Source organism: Mustela putorius, unplaced genomic scaffold (genome assembly GCF_011764305.1).
Source record: "Mustela putorius furo isolate JIRA1106 unplaced genomic scaffold, ASM1176430v1.1 tig00003983_pilon_pilon_pilon, whole genome shotgun sequence".
In the NCBI taxonomy this organism is placed as follows: domain Eukaryota; kingdom Metazoa; phylum Chordata; class Mammalia; order Carnivora; family Mustelidae; genus Mustela; species Mustela putorius.
Window position 1 is genome coordinate 18,991,195 of NW_025422123.1, and position 17,897 is coordinate 19,009,091.

At 42.9% G+C, this 17,897-nt stretch overlaps 1 protein-coding gene across 2 annotated transcripts in view; it reads right to left on the minus strand.

Moving 5' to 3' along the window:
- Positions 1-17,897, minus strand: part of CILK1 (ciliogenesis associated kinase 1) — a 59,292-nt gene that overhangs the window by 38,078 nt on the left and 3,317 nt on the right. The window contains exon 2 of one of the 2 annotated variants that reach the window (XM_004771859.3): positions 15,995-16,077. The exons of the other annotated variant lie outside the window; for it this stretch is intronic. The gene's annotated coding sequence lies outside the window, so the exon portion shown is untranslated. The remainder of the gene's footprint in view (positions 1-15,994; positions 16,078-17,897) is intronic. 2 annotated transcript variants of the gene reach the window in all.

Below are 17,897 nucleotides of genomic sequence, written 5' to 3' on the forward strand. Positions count from 1 at the left end.
ACTCATGACCCTGACATCAAGAGTTGTCACATGCTCTACCAACTGAGCCAGCCAGGCACCCTGAGGAAAATAAGGCTGTCAAACTAATTATCTGAAAAATCAAAAGATCAGAAAATACTCATTGGAAGTATGTGAACTTCTGCATCTAAATCCAGTCCACGCAGCTTCTCCTTCCAGAAGAATTCCAATCAATAAATGCAGAAGGAAAGAGGGAAATAAAAAATTCACTGTTAGGGGACGCCTGGGTGGCTCAGTTGGTTGGACGACTTCAGCTCAGGTCATGATCCCCAAGTCCTGGGATCGGGTCCCCGCATCGGGCTCCCAGCTCCATGCAGAGTCTGCTTCTCCCTCTGACCTTCTCCTTGCTCATGCTCTCTCTCACTGTCTCTCTCTCAAATAAATAAATAAAATCTTAAAAAAAAAATTCACTGTTAGGCAAATACCACAGTAAGATTTGTTGCAGACAACAGTCCTGATGGATGCAAATATGAATGGATGAAAGGTTGAGGAGAAACAGGATATTTACATAGTTTTGAAGTATCTCTAAGATACTTATTAACTTCAAAGGGAAAGATGGTAACTCCATGGGGAAAAATCCAGCAGAAACTTTCTTACCCAAAGCGATCAAATTCAGTATCACCATTAATAAAATTTACAACCTTATGAACCTTGGATATGATGTTATGAAAAGGGCACCTCCCTTCCATGGTATTCTTATAAAAAATGCAGAACCTCATTCTATTCATAAGAAAACTTCAGACTAGGGGCGCCTGGGTGGCTCAGTGGGTTAAGCCGCTGCCTTCGGCTCAGGTCATGATCTCAGGTCCTGGGATCGAGTCCCGCATCGGGCTCTCTGCTCGGCGGGGAGCCTGCTTCCTCCTCTCTCTCTGCCTGCCTCTCTGCCTACTTGTGATCTCTCTCTGTCAAATAAATAAATAAAATCTTTAAAAAAAAAAAAAAAAGAAAGAAAAAGAAAACTTCAGACTAACCCCAAATGAGGGACATTCTACAAATGACCTATAGTCTTCAATAGTGTCAAGATCATAAAAGGCAAGGACAGGCTGAGGAACTGTGACAGATTGGAGGTAATTAAAGAGATGTGACCAGCTAAGTGGTCACAGCTAATGTGGGATCCTGAATAGGACCCTGGAACAGAAAAAAGACATTAGTGGAAAAGTTGGTGAAATCTAAATCTGGTCTGTAGCTTAGTTAATAGCAATGTGCTAATACTAATTTTTTGGTTTTGATCATTGTTCTTTTTTTTTTTTTTCTTGACAGACAGAGATCACAGGTAGGCAGAGAAGCAGGCAGAGGACAGAGAGAAGGGGAAGCAGACTCCCTGCTAAGAAGAGAGCCCGATGTGGGGCTCGATCCCAGGACCCTGGGATCATGACGTGAGCCGAAGGCAGAGGCTTTAACCCACTGAGCCACCCAGGCGCCCCTGATCATTGTTCTTTTGTTATAGAACTTGTTGATATTAGGGGAAGCTAGGTGAAAGATTTCTACGAATTTTCTGTATGGTTTTTTGTAACTCTTCTGGAAGTCCAAAATTAGTTTGGAATTTAAAAATAAATTTGGGAGGGGCGCCTGGGTGGCTCAGTCGTTAAGCTTCTGCTTTCAGCTCAGATCCTGATCGATCGAGCCACACATCAGGCTCCCTGCTCAGTGGGAAGCCTGCTTCTCCCTCTCCCACTCCCCCTGTTCGTGTTCCTTCTCTTGCTGTGTCTTGTCAAATAAATAAATAAAATCTTAAAAAAAAACAAAACCCATAAACTAAAAATAAATAAATCAACAAATCCAGGAGATTTATTTATTATGAGACCTAGCTGCATGTGACTCTTGATCTCAGAGTTGTTTAAGTTTGAGCCCTACATTGGGGATAGAGAGTACATTAAAAGTTTTTAAAATAAAATCTTAAAAACATAAATCCAGTCATATTCCACTAAATGGAAGAAGCTATTTGCAAATGATGTATCTGATAAGGGTTTAATATCCAAAATATATAAAAAACTTAAACAACTCAGTACCAAACAAACTAAAAATGGGCAGAGGACCTGAACAAACATGTTTCCAAAGAAGACATCCAGATGACCAACAGACACATGAAAAGATGCTCAACATCACTCATCATCAGGGACAAACCAAGCAAAACCACCACCAAGATAACACCTCACACCTTTCAGAATGGCTAACATTATAAACACATGAAACAACAAAGGTTGGCGAAGATGTGGAGAAAAAGGAACACTCATGCACTGTTGGGTGGGAAAGCAAACTGGCACAGCCACAGTGGAAAACACCATGGAGGTGCCTCAAAAAATTAAAAATAGAATTGCTCTGATCCAGTAACTGCACTACTGGGTATTTACCCAAAGAAAACAAAAACTTGATTTCAAAAACATATATGCACCTCTATATTTACTGCAGCACTATTTAGAATAGCCAATATATGGAAGTAGTCCAGGTGTCCACTGACAGATGGATAAAGATGTGCTATATACACACAATGAAATATTACTCAGCCATCAGAAAGAATGAAATCTTGTCATTTCTGACAAGGATGGACCCAGAGAGTATAATTCTAAGTGAAAGAAGTGAGTGTGAGAAAGACAAATACCATATAATTTTACTCATACGTGGAATTTAAGAAACAAACCAAAACAAAAAGAGACCAAAAAACAGACTCTTAAATATAAAGAACTGTGATTGTCAGAGGGGAGATGGGTGGGGGGTGGGTGAAAAAAAAATCCAGTCTGTTCTTGCAAAGGTTGTGTGGGTCTTTGGGAAGCTTTAAATGTAAAGCTTATATCTGATTTCATCACACTCTATAACTGGAGACCTTTCAGAGAACAAACTCTCCCACCCCAAACTTATTCCCCTCCCTCAGAGCCATTTTGAAGCCCCTGATCAAAGGGGCATGTTCCTTCCCCTTGAAGCCTGACAAGCTCAAACTCCCTGCGACTTCCTACAGCAGCTCTTTACAGTGATGTCTTCTACTGCTGATTAATAAATACTTATAAAGCCCCTCCTGTGTGAGAGACCCTATATTCCAGCCTGGGGATACAAGGAACATCAAGTATTGTTCCTTTTTTCAAAGCTCTTAGAGTCTCACAGCAGGGGGATAAGGGTACACAGTGCGTGGGCCGGATAGGTACTCATGAATATGCACTAAGATATTTCAAGTATGCTTACATTTCGGGTTCAGGACATTGGCAAGGTTAAAGGGACACCCCACCCCCCGCTGCACTGCCGGCTTCCAGTTGGGTCAATTCCATCTGAGCTGAGAAGGGGCATACGCAAAGTCTTCACAGAAGACAGAGCTTGAGAGAACAAGAAAAGTAGGTGTTTGGTAAGGTCAAACATTCTAGCAGTCCAAGGAGCAGAAACAAAGGCATCAACCTGGGAGGAAGGAAAAGGTGGGGAGCTTGGAACTGGAGAGAGAGAACCCCAGAGTTTTGTTTGTGGAGGGCCTTAGATGCCATTTTGAAAAACACAGGCTTTGACTGGATCCTGTACCAAAGGAGATGAAATGCTACAAAGGACATATTGGGCCAATGGAGAAAATTGGAATATAGATGGTAGATGAGGTCAAATTATTTCATCTGTTGAAGTCTCTAAAGTTGATACCTGTCCTGTGGTTCTGTAAGAGCATGGTCTTATTTTTAGAAAACATACCCTGAAGGATTTATAAGTAAAGGACCATGATGTACGCGATTTATTCTCAACTGGGTAGAACAAACATATTGGTGGTGGGGGGGGCGGTGTGCAGGGAATGGTGTGTGTGTAGAGACAGAGGGAACAAATGGGGTAAAATGTTAACAAAAGGTAAATTTGGGTAAAGGTATATGGGTATTCTTTGCACTATTCTTGCGAGTTTTCTGTATGTTTGAAATTATTCTACTTTGAAGTTTAAAAAGTTCTCAAAATGGTAGAGGAAGAGAATCTTTAAAAAGATACCTATTGCAAACTTCAGCTTAAGACATACAAGTGTAGAATTATTCCATAAAAACTAATATTAGAACACTATCATACAACATGGCTGTATTTCAAAACAACACAGAAAGAGTACTTGAACCACAACATAGGCAATTTTCGACTCTTTGTTTTCTCCTTTTTCGTATTTACCTACATCTGTTTTTTTTTTTTTTTAATTTTAAAAGATTTTATTCATTTATTTGACCGAGAGAGTGAGAGCACAAGCAGGGGGAGGGACCAAGGGAGAGGGAAAAACAGACTTCCTACTGATCAGGGAGCCTGAAGTGGGGTTTGATCCCAGGACCCCAGGACCACGACCTGAGTCAAAGGCAGATGCTTAGCCAACTAAGCCATCCAGGTGCCCTAAGCTTTTTGTATTTTTTTTCTTTTTAACTTAAGAATAACATGACCAGATTTGTATTTTGTAACCCGGTTAATTAGAATATTTTTCTTTATATCCAACTAAAACTTGCCTGTTCTAATTTAAGCTAATTTCTTCATGCTTCGTTTTGTTGCTGATATAAAAGAAAGTATCCCACAAATATGTATGTGTACGTGAAATTGTAATCAAATGTGTGTCTCAGCCTTATGCTTTAATTATGCAACCTTTCCTCATAGGACCTTTTTCCACTCCTTTAATTATCTTTTGGCATTCATCTCTGAGTCCTCGCACATTTCTCCATATCCTTGATGAGCTGTGGTGGCCAAACTTCAAAATGATGTACATTCCAGTAGCATGTGGGCTCTCCCCCACTTTTTTTTTTTTTTTTGCAATGGCATTATATTACTGATTCATATCTATAAATTATTAATTGTAGAAGCCTTTCGTTGGTAGTTAATGTTCCACTACTTCTTCATCCAATTAAATTGTATAACTGGGACAACGCTTCTAGATTATCATTGAGAAAGCCATTTGTGAAAGAACTAAGAACTTTAGTGAAGTCAGGATAGAGTGAGTCATTCATTTAACACACAGCCGCCCTCACAACTTCTTGTTACAGTTTGTCCTATCATCATAGAACAAAATTCAATTACTCTAGCAACATTTGACTCTCACCATGCTATGCTGGCTGCTCTTTAACCTCACACTATTTCAGGTGATTACATGGTAACTGTACAATGGATCTGGCTAGTGTCTCTTCGGGCATTGATGTCAGGTTGACAGTGTAGAATTTTCTTGAAGCTTTACTGCTAAGTATTATGCGAGGCTTTTGGGGCATACTATGCATAAGGTAAGGGTACTTCCTTAAGTAACTCACAACTCACACGATCATGAAAAATGTAGAAAGTAATATGAGAACACGGTAGAGAGAGCAACCAGCTCTCGTGTGGAGGGAGGGATTTGTCGACCCCTCAGAGAAGAGGCAGTACTGAGGTTTCAAAGAATGAGCCAAGTTTTACTATACAGAAAAGGGAGAGAAAGAAATTAGAAATGGAGCAGTGTGCAAAATGCAACCTATGTGCAAAGGTTAGTGGTACAGGCCTTTGGCAAGTGTCCAGTGGTTCTGTCCCCGGCGGAACATTAGAATCATCTTTTAACAAATACTGATGCCCAGGCCCCACCTCTAAAGGTCAGGTCAGGGGTGGGGAACGAGTTTCAGTAGTTAAGAAAGCTCTCTAGGTGACCCTAATGTACAACCAGGTGGTGAAGTAGGAGACTAAGGCATAAAGACCATGGAGGGCAGTAAGGAAATGGCAGGACAAGCCTAGAAAGTGAAGTTGGGGCCCAGTTGCGAAGGGGTTATACTTGTTATGGAGGAGTTTGGTCTTGCAGTGCAGAGAGGAGCTCTCCAGGGCTTTTAAGCAGGGAAATGGCACAACAAAGGTCTCTCTGGAGACCACAAAGATGTTAGGACAGAGAGACTAGAGGCAGAGAAACTGGTCTGGAGAGTTTGCAGTAGTCCATGTGATACATGTTGAAGGCCTGAACAAAGGCTCTGGACTGGCTGACTCTTAGGTATAAGAGAGACAGCTTTGGAATATGGAATGTGTGTGCATGTGCTACTTGGACAAGGTGTGGAGACAATGGTTCTATTTTCTAAGGTGTAGGATTTGAGATATGTACAAAACCTCCCACTGGAAATGCTCAGATGCTCAGCAGACAGCTGTAAGTAGATCTAAGGTTGTTTATTTTATTTATTCCAAAGGTAATACGTGATTGTATTAGGAACACAGCATTCAGACAAGGTTGATACATTGCACGACTCTGGTCATTTCAACTTTGGGTGACAAACTTCCAGACAGACATTAAAGAACATAAAAAGGGCCTACATAAAAGCACAACCGGAGTAAGTGAAGAAAGAATACCTGAAGTAAAAGAGACCTGGGGAGCCAAGATCATTGTTTCAAGTGTACAAAGGGGCATAAGAGAGAGGGATTGGTGGCACTATGTCTGGATCCAGAACAGGACCACGACAACTGTCTGAGCTTGCTGGTCTGTACTCTGGTGAATTATTTCCCATACTAAAAAAAATGCAGTGGTATTATTCAAATGAGCATTACACAAGAAGCTTCAGTCCACCCACAGTCAATTCTGAGCACATCCCAGCAGGAAGTGGTTAAATACATTGGAGATCAGTATTTTCAGTTGTTCACCATTTCTGTGGTGGCCCGAATATGATGACTCATGTCATCATCTGAAACTGAACAAAATCTCACTGCTGCTCTGGGAAAACAACAAGGCAATGGACAATGCACTAGAAAAAAGAAGGGAGAGGCAGCGGATGCCTTTGCTGATCTACCCTGTAGCAACTCTGTCCTTCTTGCTTAATTTTCAAAACCCTGATTTTATTCAGGATCCCACATAATCGGGGATGGCAGCCACCTACCACAGCCCCAGGGCATGAACTCTGGTCCAGCTAAGCCAAGCAAAGCAATCCCACTTGCCACTGGAATTTGTTTAGGAATGGGACTATGGCTCTCGCTCATAAGCTGGAAGGGAAAGTGAGCTGGTAAGGGAAAGACAAAGTCTTCCGAGAAGGAATGTCCTACCTGATAGACAGCTGACAAAGAGGTTGCCCTATGTTTCTGCCTTAAACATGGTTGCATAAAACTATAATATTTTGGGCTGAGACAGCTTTCCAGTGAATATGAGAAATCAACTCTCAACATGAAAATCCTGTCTGCTCAGAAAGGATAAGAAGAAAGAAAGAAAGAGGCTGAGTCTGTGATGATAGCATGATCTCTGAAATTATCAGCCTTAGAATTTTCATTATATGATCTAATTAAAGGTCTTTGCTGCCGAGGCCAATGTTAGATTGTATTAGAAAGTATTCTGGATACAGTAGACTAACACTACTCCGACTTAAGAGACAAAACACAGAGTTCTATCTACACAGGAGGTGATAGTTCAATCAATCGATTAATTAAACTTCTGTTGCTAGCATGGTTTTGAAGACTGCAAGAGGAATATAGGTGGAAACAAATTAGAAGAAGTAATTCTGTTAGCCTAAGGTTCATTTTCCATCCACCATGATCGGCTTCTATTTTGGAATAACAAGTGACTACAAATCTCCGGGTGAAACGAGGATGAGTGTCCAAAAATGGCCCCTGGGTGCCACTCAGGGTTGCTGGACAACTAGCCAGCTGGGACTGGGCTTCCTTCTTCTCCCCAGGATTTATCCAAACCCAACTTCTCTTGGGCCTTGAGGGTCCCTCCATGTTAAGCGGATGGTTTTCCCAGACAAGTACTGTCTACAGCTGGCACAGAAACCCAGATTCTGCAAATCCACTCATAATGGCCCAACAGACAAGACTGTCCTGACGCCCACATGGGACCCGGTCTGTACCTTACTGATAGTGAAACTTACCACATGGAACAAGGGAGCTTAAGTTAAAGGCAACCAAGGAAATCACAGAACTCTCAGTGTGAGTTTTAAGAGGAAAGCAGTTTCAGCATACTAATCGATACTCTTTGATGCTTGAGAGACATCCACATCTACCGAGTCAGTTCTTTAAAAAAAAAAAAAAAAAAAAAAAAAGCTGACCGGGGGTGCTGGGTGGCTCAGTGGGTTAAGCCTCTGCCTTCAGCTCAGTTTATGATCTCAGGGTCCTGAGTCCCACTTGGGCTCTCTGCTCGGCAGGGAGCCTGCTTCCTCCTCTCTGTCCTTGCCTGCCTCTTTGCCTAATTGTGATCTCTCTCTCTGTCAAATAAATAAAAAAATCTTAAAAAAAAAAAAAAAAAAGCAGACCACATCAAATGTGTAAAATGCATATGTGAAATAAAAAGTTGGGTACTGCAATGTATTTTCTTAACTCGGTGTTTTGGAATGCTTGTTTAGAACCAAAGCCATGAAGCTAAACTATGTTTTTAACTGTAGCTAACTTGAGTCTCAACTTAGTATAAAAATCATAGTCATATCATTCTGGTTGCTCTCAAGCCCTTCATGTTGGCTTCCCTCCACAACACTGTGTCTCTAAGTCATTCTATTGAGATCTCACTGCATAAATAGAAGACAGTTTCTACTTTGGGGTTCTTCACAGTTGGTAAAAAATTTTACAATTTGTTGTGAGGTTTACCCACATTTTTGCTGCACAATATGAAAATATGTGAAATATATATTTTTATATTTTTATAGAAGTATACAAATATTTAAGGGCACCGGGGTGGTGCCATGGGTGGGTGCTTGGGTCATGATCTCAGGGTGCTGGGATTAAGCTCTGTGTCAGGCTCTGCGCTCAACACAGAGTCTGCTTAAGATTGTCTCTCCCTCTTCCTCTGTACCCCCCACCACCTCCTCTTTTTCTCTCTCTCTCTCTCTCTCTCTCAAATAAATAAATAAATCAATAAATCTTTTTTTTAAAAGTATACAAATATTTATTCCAGATCTACAGGAATATCTAAAATATGCTCAAAAAATTAAAGTATCTACAATATATCACATGGGTGAAAAATTATGCACAAGGCACTATGCTCAGTTCTGAGACAAAATCCAAAGAGCTAAAGGAAGTAGATCTGGCCTCCAGGACCTTCCCGTCTAGCTGGGGAGGTAGAACACACACAGTGAGTAGGAGACACAGCAGGGGTGGGAGGGGTGGAGAACACCAGGATGCTAGAGATGCCCAAGTAAAGAGAAGTCATTTTGAACCACTGGCTAGGACTCTCCAGGTGTTGGGTCACTGATCTCGAAATCATGGCTAATTTCTGAGGGCATGCCATTTGCCCAGATGCTGACAAAAAAATAAACTCTTCAAAAAAAATATAAAAAGTTTTCCATACCAGCTATGTTTGTTTCCCATGGCTGGCGTAACAAACTACCATAAACCTGGTGGCTGAAAGCAAGAGACATTTATTCTCTCACAGTTCTAGAGGGCAGAGTCTGAAACCAGTACTGAGCTTCTCAGTGGGCTGAGATCAAGGTGGAGGCACTTCCTTCAGAGGCTCCAGAGGGAATCTCTTCCTTGTCCCTTCCAGCTTCTGGTGACTGCTGGCCTTCCTTGGCCCTGGCCTCATGGCTCCAGTCTCTGTCTCTGTGGTTCCATGGCCTTCTCCTCTGGGTGATGTCAAACCTCCCTCTGCTTCTCTCTTATGAGAACTTGTCGTTGCATTTAGGGCCCACCCGGATAATCGAGGATACCCTCTTTACCTCCAATCCCTTAATGAAATCATATCTGCAGTCTATTTTGCCATACAAGGCAACACTCACAGGTTCCAGAGACCTGTTATCTCTGGGGGATATTATTTAGCCTGCTACTCTCCAACATAAGCCCCAAAGCCTTTCAGGCGGGCATCCGAATCACGGAGCAATGCTCTTCATTCACTCAAAGTTGAGCGTTTTTGGAATGGAATCAGAAGTCTGTGCTTACTTACCCAATGAACAAGGGCAGTCCTCTCTGAAATACAGAGAGGATCTCTCTCTAATTTTGCTCAGTGGACAAGACTTCACAATTCTGGCTGAAATCCCTGAATATATGACATTAGCATATGGAGATTCCACACCTTGTGGACCAGGGGTTGCAAATCAGCAGCCTGAGAACTGAATTCAGAGGTATGCTTTGAGTCTATATTTAAAAATAGGAACTCTTCTATAAAAATGAGATTTGGGGCTTCCCTGGAAAAACTGAAGAGCTAATAACACCAGCTCCTTAGCGTTCGATGGTAATAAAAAACCAGAGAAATGTCACCATCCTTTTAGATTGAGCAAAGGTCTCCTGGCTCGTCTAGTCCCCATACTGCCTGTTGTCCCTAAAATGGATATACCACATCGATTGCCAATTCTTTTAGATGTCATTTATTTTTGTACCTTCACACAACTTGCTTTACTAGAAGAAAAGTATTTCTCGGGGTGTCTGGATGGCTTAGTTGTTAGACATCTGCCTTTGGCTCAGGTCATGATCCCAGAGTCCTGGGATGGAGTCCCATATTGGGCTCCCTGCTCAGTAAGCCTGCTTTTCCCTCTCTTTCTGCCTGCTGCTCCCCACTGCTTGTACTCTCTCTCTATCAAATAAATAAATAAAATCTAAAAAAAAAGAAAGAAAGAAAAAGAAAAATATTTATGTGTTTCTGGACCTCCATCAAAAGTGACAAAGTATGGGCGCCTGGGTGGCTCAGTGGGTTAAGCCGCTGCCTTTGGCTCAGGTCATGATCTCAGGGTCCTGGGATCGAGTCTCGCATCTGGCTCTCTGCTCAGCAGGGAGCCTGCTTCCCTCTCTCTCTCTGCCTGCCTCTCTGCCTACTTGTGATCTCTCTCTGTCAAATAAATAAATAAAATCTTAAAAAAAAAAAAGTGACAAAGTAAAAGACAGCCTAAAAAGCCCCTCTTGTTTGGAGAAAAATTAGAAAGAAAAAATGTAGTTTTTTGTTTGTTTGTTTTTGTTTTTGTTTTTAAAGAGAAAAGCAATTCCTTTACTGTTTCACAAGCACATACCCAGCTTCTCTGAATCTTCTATATTTCTTCCTCTGCCTCTGGCAGCATTTGAATTCGTAGCTCGTGGTACAGACTGCCTGAGAAGGGAACGCAATGCAGCAGCCCATCCTTTCTTAGGAATTAGCTAACCAGCTGATGGGCAGTACTCTAAATACAGCTCTGCTTCCAAGAATTAACTTGGATAAAGCACTCACTAGAATTAATCCACACTTAGCCTCCTAATACATCAAATAAGCCAAAAGGATAGTAATGATAATTTAAATACTTGGTCTGTGTACAGTACTGTTATAGGTGCTTTGCAATACATTAATCCATTTAATTCTCAACACGCCACCAGTGGGAACTACTATTATTATTACTATTTTACAGATAAGGAAACTGAGGCACAAGCAACTTGTCCATAGTGCTGTGATCATCAACCTGCCTCCCCTGCCAATTTTCTAGATAGGGAAACAGAAACACAAGTGACTTGCCCAAGGTTACATAACTTATAGGTGACAGAACTGAGACAGGAACCCAGGCTGACTCAAAAGAAAGGTCACAAAAGATCCAAAGATAATGAAATCTTTTGAGGATTTGAGAATGAGAGGCATTGGAAGTACTTTATAGCTCAAAGTCCAAATATGGAAACCAGTGATGTGGCCATGCTCTAGTTGGCCTCATTCTGCAATCAAACATCAGGGAACCCAGCAGGGACCTCCCCAGCACGGACTGTCTTCAATGGGGGCAAAGTGAATGCAGACAAAGAGGGCTTGGGTTCCAGTTTCAACTCAAATGCATCATCACAGAGACTGAGCTCACAGGCTTGTTGATTGTTTTTAAATAGCAAATGATGTAGTGATGACTGAATGCCTTTACCTGTCCTGCAGAATTATCACCATCTCTTTGATTTTTGTGGGGTTTTTTTTTAAAGGAAAGGTTTTTATTTTTATATTATTATTTTTTGAATTTATTTTTTTAAGTAATTTGTATACCAAATGTGGGACTTGAACGCAAGACCCCAAGATCAAGAGTCAGATGCTCCACTGACTGAGCCAGCCAGGTGCCCCCTCCTTGGGTTTTTAATACTGGGTGTGGGGAGTCGGCCTTTGCCCTTATCAAGGGACCCACCTGGGATGGAAACCCTGACCACCCAAGCTCACAGCACTTGGGCAAGGACTGTTGTTGGGGTCATTTAGTGGTCTTTTTAAAGATGTTCTTTTTAACTCAAACAGAATAATTTTCTGGGACTGTCACATATTGTAGATTGGCATTATTCTGACAAAAACTGAGATGCTCTTGACACACCCATTTTTTGCAGCCCATCCAGTCTTTTGATGAACACCGAACAGGGGACTTTTCCCCATAATGTTACTTGCTGTGGGCCCAATATGTTCTGGGTCCAATTTCTTCATTTTCCTTTATGGTATAGATAACAGAGTATACAGAGAGAATGGGATACAAAATACGTATCATTTGTAAGACAGCAGTTTGATCAGTTAAACTGGTTCTCTCAGAATTTGCTGAGTCTAGTCCAGATCCCACAGGTAGAGCCAAAGGCACCAACCCCTGTACTTGGAGGACCTCTTGGTCCTTAGGTTTACTTTCTATGCAGTCGGGACATTGGACTTGATGAAGTGAGACAGCTGTCTGCTCTAATGATCTCTGATTCTGTTACTCTGTGTCAGGATTCAAGTTAGTTTTGTCTAAGAAAGCAAAAGGGGGGAGGTTTGCTCAGTGGCTCAGTCATTAAGCATCAGCGTTCAGCTCAGGTCACGATTTCAGGGTCCTGGGATTGAGCCCCGCATTGGGCACCCTGCTCGGCGGGAAGCCTGCTTCTCCCTCTCCCACGCCCCCTGCTTGTGTTCCCTCTCTCACTGTGTCTCTCTCTGCCAAATAAAAAATTAAAATCTTTAAAAAATAATAATAATAATTTTTAAAAAATAAAGATTAAAAATAATGGACCCGGTGTCCCCACTTTTCCTGTCACACACATAAGAGCTAGCAAAGGGAAAGTAGCCCAGAGTGACCCTGTCCATTGTATGACTTCTCTCTGTTAGAGGGGGACAGTGCCCCACTGGCTCAGCCAGGCCCCCAGATCAGAATCTACTCCTTCCGTTCCCTTCGTCCAGCTCAAACATCACCTCAAGAGCCTCCTGTCCCACGATAGCTTTCTATCCGAGCCACCATAGCACCCTGTCCCCACCTCACTGCCAGCCCGTCCCTGGGGTCAGTGACACACAGGTCTGCCCTCAGGATCGGCAGGGACACTCACTGCGCTCCCTTCATCTCTGTGCCCTCACACCTCACATTCCACTTGCACACAGTAGGTACTCATTGTTTGTATGATCAAAATTTGAATTTTAGTCTTTGCTAATTATTTCCTACCAGCCCTGGTAAGTATCTCCCAACACAGCGCTATTTCCTCACGTGCAACGTGATGATCATCAAGTTGTTCGACCTGACCGGAAATGCTCTGGAATTCTAAAATGGAAGAGCAGTAAATACCATAGAAAGGCTGCCGCCGGCAGGCCGCCAGGGTCCTCCCACCCCAATGCTGGAATTACTGTGTCTCAAGGAATCACAGAAAGGCCTCCTCAATGTCATCAGCTCAGGCCTTTGGCCTTTGGGCAAAGCTGTACTCAATGAACACAGACATACAGCTCTTTTTCGCTTGTAGAGTTCCGACAAACCTCTGAAACCAATGTCATGGTTTCTCTGTCTAGGTGACATTGGGGAAAACCTTCCTGCCATCCGCCCCAATTCCCTCCCTTCAGCTTCAATCCTCAGCGGAGGCAAAGAACATCTGCTCGTGGCCAGCAGTGCATACCTGCTCCCCTGCTCGTTCCCAGCCTGCAGAACAGGCTGAGGGCGAGGACAATGGGAGTCCATTCTTCAGTCTGAATCTCGGACCTTCGTTGAATAAATGTCACAATTATGAATTCTTCAAGAGAGAACACAGAAAACTGTACACAAACATGGTCTTATCTGGGAATTGCGGTTCACCGGCCCTGCTAAATCCAGACTCTTCTGAGCAGCTTTTCTCCCTCCGCCTTAATCATGTTACACTGAAACTTATCTGTCCTCCTAGGAAAGCTGAATTATGTGCAAAATCATTCAATGGCTCTTCTCACGGCACTTCAGCGCTCCCTTTTCCTTAATCCTGCAGGTAACAGCGCATCGTACTCTGGGTCCAATAGTGTCATAACTTTGCAAGAGTTAAGTTAAGACTGTTAATTTACTTTAAAAAGGGTACTAAAAATAGTACATCTGTGTTTATATTTTCCTCTCTGGGGCCTAATCTTTCTGCCCATATTCATTTCAGCAAAAACATCTTCTAAGTACTCTGCCTCTTAGGTTAGCGCTTTTTTTTGCCTTGGGGACAGCCGCTCGAAGCTAGGTAAGCCAAGGGAACCTTCTTTGTGCGGAATTTGCTTTGCTTTTACGAAAGACGATTTTGGCTATCGCATCAACTGGAGTGAGGAGCGAAGAAAATTAGCTAGCTGGTATGCCTCTGCTATTCCCCAGGAGCTGCTCCCGCCTCTCCCTCCCTCTCCTCCTTCAACCCCACTTCTGAGCAAAGAACTCCTCGTGCACCAGAGCCCTCGGAAGCACGACTTTCCACTGCTTCTCCTACAGGCCCAAAGGGTGCTCCGGCCTTGAACCAAAAAAAGTCTTTGGTCACTTGGAGATTATTTCTAAACGAGGGCACATCACTATAGGTGGCTCGTGGGGGCTGTGAGGAGCTGAAGTTAGCGTGAGAGGCTGAAGAGCAAAAGGAAGAATAATACTCCGACTTACGTGAAACTATGGATGAGCTCGGGGACAGCCCCCCCCAGACTTAACAATGAAGGCTGTCGTAGGTGACAATAGTCCAGCATGGTGGCCTGCCTGAGAACCACCTCATGATTGAAGGGGGGCAGGGCAGGCTGAGGTGAAGATGGAGGAAGTGAACGAGAACATACGGTGTAGCTCAAGGGCTGTGCAAATCTTGTAACTCAGGGGCTGATCTCACTCAACAGAAGGTGCTTCACTATCACACACAACGAACAAGTCAATAAAACATATCAAAGAGGTAAAGACTTAATATAAAAATAAAACAGGGCAGGGGTCAGCGAGCATCTTCCATGAAAGGCTACTAAATATTTTTGGCTTTGAGGGCTATGTCTCTGTCACAACTACTCAACCCCTGCCAGTGTAGCCCCAAAGCACTCACTCACACACGGTATGTAAATGAATGGGTTGTGTTCCATACAGTCGGTGTAAAAAAAACAGGCAGCAGGCAGAATATGCCTACAAAACACAATTTGTCTACCCCAAAACGGAGGAAATCTGCACATAAACATTTTAGCCCTCTCCACATAAGCCTTGTGTACCATGGGGTTCTAGGGGTTATGGCGTTACACAAACTGGGTTTCTCCTGAGAATATGAATATCTTGAGGGCAGAATTTTTCTTCCGTTCCTCACTCCAGTCCCAGCATCAGGACGGGGCCTGGCATGTAGTTGGCACAAAGAGCTGCTCACAATAAGCATTTGTTGAATGAATGAATGAATGAATGAGCACATTATGGGTCTTTAGAGGGTAATTTTTTTTTTTAAGATTTTTATTTATTTATTTGACAGAGAGAGATCACAAGTAGGCAGAGAGGCAGGCAGAGAGAGAGGGTAGCAGGCTCCCTGCTGAGCAGAGAGCCCGATGCGGGACTCGATCCCAGGACCCTGAGATCATGACCTGAGCCGAAGGCAGTGGCTTAACACACTGAGCCACCCAGGTGCCCCTTTAGAAGGTAATTTTTCACTATTGGTGACTTTCCTGTACCACTGACCCCAATCCCACTGCATACTCCATCCTCTCGTGCCTCCCTTCTCTGCAAGACTGGACGACTATATGGGGCCAGAACACACAAATTACGAATCCTTCTACGAATTCGTACACAAATGCATGAAAACATCTGTTTTTCAATTGCTAAGATAACACGCAGGAATATGTACCTTTTTTCTCAGTTTTGTCTGAGTTAAATCACTCTTAAATAAATTTACTGTCAGAGCAAAGGCAGTGTCCAAAAGGCCAAAACCATTAATTATTATCTTCTGGGAAGTACAAGTTCATGCAGATAGTAACTTTCATGACATTGACAAGTATGCAGTTGGACATTACACCATAATACTTTACCTTGGGCTCTGGGACATTATCTTCCACAGTAACGACGAGGGCAGCCACTCGTTATCAGCACTTTAGCACAGGTCATATTACACCTACAGAAAGGTAAAATATGACTCACCTTGATCTCTCCTCACAAGCCCTTGGCCATCGCTGTACATTTATCAAATGGCTACTAAGAGCTCTGGGTGACGTGGTAAAAGTACCAAAGGAAATGCAAGGCACTACTGTGGCCCACCCATTTTAAAAAATTGAGTTAAGACAACAAACTTAAAATTCTAGAAAAATTTAAGGTAAGTGAATATATAACCCAATGTCAATCAGTATAGACTAAATGCTAACTAAGTTCAACAGGACCTAAATTCAACACAGATATAGCATACAGCGGAGGAAACTTTAGACTACAAAATTAGATTTTTTTTTTCCTGTAAGGGACTTTAATGATGATCCAATTCCTTCATTTTACGGATGAGACCTAGAGACCCAATTAATGTGAATGGAATCTTGGGATGCCTCTGTTGGTTAAGCAACTGCCTTCGGCTCAGGTCATGATCCTGGAGTCCCGGGATGGAGTCCGCACATTGGGCTCTCTGCTCAGCAAGGAGTCTGCTTCTCCCTCTGACCCTCCCCCCTCTACACTCTCATTCTCTCTCTAATAAATAAATAAAATCTTTAAAAAAATCAGTAGAATCTTTGTTATCCTCAGAGTAGCACATCTTTTAATGTGTGAATGTAAGAAGTGTTCTAATAGTCTTTTTAAAGTGTATAACTGTATTGTTAATCCTGAACCACATACTAAAAAAAGGGGGCAGGTGATGTGCTTTCTTCAAACTCGGAGACGACTTCACAAGTCCACACATACGGGGCTTCATTTCACCTGCACAGGTGAGCCAGACCACAAGCACTCTTTCTATGAAGGTTTCGACTTTCAAAGCACAGTGAGTCAGGCACTGACTCATTGTGCCAGGACACTTCAGTTTCCTTGCAAGGCAATCAGGAATGGAAGTTTTCCACTGGGCTTGAGTAGTTCCTTAGGATCAGCTGCATAGTAGTATTTTCCTAACATCACACTGCACCTCACTAGGAGCAGAGAGGGTGAGTTTGGATGCCCACATCAACTTTCCTTACCATCTTGAGAAGACCTGTGCTTACTCTCTTTGTTCTCTGGCTGCAAGTAGACACATCTCCAATTTCTTCCTGCCGTTAACACTCAGCACTGTAATGCAACTTGCCCATAGAATGACTCGCTTTACCAAATTGCTTTTATGAGGTAATTTTCCAGAACACATGTGTATGGATAACAACATCAGAGCTGTTTCGGGGTAAGCAAAGTCACAACCTAGGATAGGGTGGCATCGTAACCCGCAAACAGCTTGTGTGTGTGTGTGTGTGTATGTGAATCAGCTCGTGTACTCCTCTGCACGTTCTCCTAGCCACACGTGCTGAGGTCCGCAGAGAGGAGATTTCTAGTCCTCCACTCTCAGGACGCTGTGGCTGGCAAAGACAGCCAAGGAGAGAATTTACGGTTAAATGAGACTCTCCTCACAGGATGACAGATCAACATACACAGAAAGGTCACAGTACCCAGAATTCTGCCAAGAAAGCACCAGGCAAGGAGTTCTGCCATTAATAAAGATGCTCACACACACCCCAGAAGCAGAAAAATAGAAGGCCTAGGTACAACTCCAACTCAGCAAGATCCCGAAAAATGAAACGGAGGCGCTTTCTGCAAGAGAAGCAGTGAGAGGAAAACACACACACACACACACACACACACAACTTAGAAGGCAGTAGTGTTCCTGGCAAGGTTCAGATGGAAAAACAGCAACAGATCCCAGAAGCAGAACTGCAGCCAGGAAGAACCTCAGCTCAAGCCATGTTAAGTAAGGTCAGGATAGTGCTCAGGGAGGATTCA